The sequence below is a fragment of the Artibeus jamaicensis genome, unplaced genomic scaffold (assembly GCF_021234435.1).
Source record: "Artibeus jamaicensis isolate MK-2021 breed Jamaican fruit bat unplaced genomic scaffold, CSHL_Jam_final contig_548, whole genome shotgun sequence".
NCBI lineage: Eukaryota > Metazoa > Chordata > Mammalia > Chiroptera > Phyllostomidae > Artibeus > Artibeus jamaicensis.
In genome coordinates, this window is record NW_026521883.1 from 17,344,757 (window position 1) to 17,346,278 (window position 1,522).

The 1,522-nt window shown below is 38.2% G+C and overlaps 1 non-coding gene across 1 annotated transcript; it reads right to left on the bottom strand.

The window, feature by feature from the left end:
* Positions 1–591: 591 nt before the first annotated feature.
* LOC119053513 (small nucleolar RNA SNORA25) lies at positions 592–713 on the bottom strand. The gene has a single exon (XR_005083316.2). It is a non-coding gene; the product is annotated as a small nucleolar RNA SNORA25 (small nucleolar RNA).
* Positions 714–1,522: the final 809 nt, after the last annotated feature.

A 1,522-nucleotide genomic window follows, 5' to 3' on the forward strand; every position in this document is an offset into this window, starting at 1 on the left:
ACCTTCCATGAGTCATCAGTGTTGGGGGAGTATGTTTGTGAGTGTGGGCGGCAGTTGTGGGTAGTAAGAAGAAAAGGACATTGCTTTGCTGATTATATTGCACTACACTGCCTTTACCCCAGAGGCTTCTATTCGTGCAGAGGAAACCAAATTCTTCTCCTGCTTCATTTTGGGTAAGCAAGCCCTCTAAGAGATTGGAGGTCTCTCATATTTTTTTTTTGAGATCTAAGAGTTATGAACAAGGAAACATACTTATAAACATAAGGCCATGACTTCCATATAACTTCTCTAGGGCAAGGAAAGGATGTTATGGGAGAAAGCAGAGGGGACCTGAGGAGTTGACCTGCCTGCAACAGAGTGTTCTGGTACCATGTAGGATGTTTCTCAGGTTCACACTGTGTTTTCTTCTTTGCTTTCTTCTTTTAAGGTAAGCCCTTAACTTGGGGCTTTCTAAGGCTGCTAAACTGCTTTTAGGATATTCCTTCTATGAGATGAGGATCACTTATAATTTAAAAAAATTAAACTTTGACTTATTTACTTTCCACATCATTGATCATGGTTTATTATGAATGAACTGTCTTGATTTTCAAGAGTCACATCTCTTTAGAAACACTATTGAGTGACTATGGCATCCTACAGAGAACTTCAGTCTTTGGTCACAGACTTAAGAGCTCCTGGTTTTACAGTTCTACAGGCCCTCTTGGAAATGACCTTCATTTATATTTAACTGAAACCTGTATAAGGCTAGTCGTAAAAACCTTGAACTCTTAAGCCAGATGATAGTAAGACAAGAGATAAACAGCATCCTGGCATCCTTCTCCTGGTATCCTGAAGTTCTTCAGACTGCTGGAATCACTCTTTCCTTAACTATTTGAATAGAGTGGCCCACATTCCACACATTGTAAGAAATCTAGTTTCTTCCCAATATTCCTGAAGGGGGTTTGTTTTTTCTGACTACCTTTTGCTTTGGTCTCCATCCAGGGAATCCTTGATCTTTGCTATTTTCTTTCTGCCCTCTCTTGGTCATGTTAAGCATTGTGTCTAAATCTTCATTTCTTTCCAATACCACCTATCATGAGGCTGCCATGTATGGCTAACCATTGAAGAAATTTTGGGGAATGAGATCACTGATTAATGCACAACAGCAATTAATGCATAATCAGATACTACACTTATTGTCTGACTGATGGACAACATCTTTTCATATATGTTGGCCATTTGTATGTCTTCTTGAGAGAGGTGTCTGTTCAGGTACTCTGCCCATTTTTTAATTGGATAGTTTGTTTATTTGGTATTGAGTTGTATGAGTTCTTTATGTATTTTGGATATTAGCCCCTTGTTTGCAAATATCTTCCATTTGGTTGGTTGCCTTTTTTGTTGTTGAGGGGTTCTTTTGCTGTTCAGAAGCTTTTCAGTTTAATATAGTTCCATTCATTTATTTTTGCCTTTACTTTCCTTGCCTTTGGGATCATAAAATGTTCTTTAAGACCAAGGTCTATAAGTTTAGTACCTGTCTTTTCTT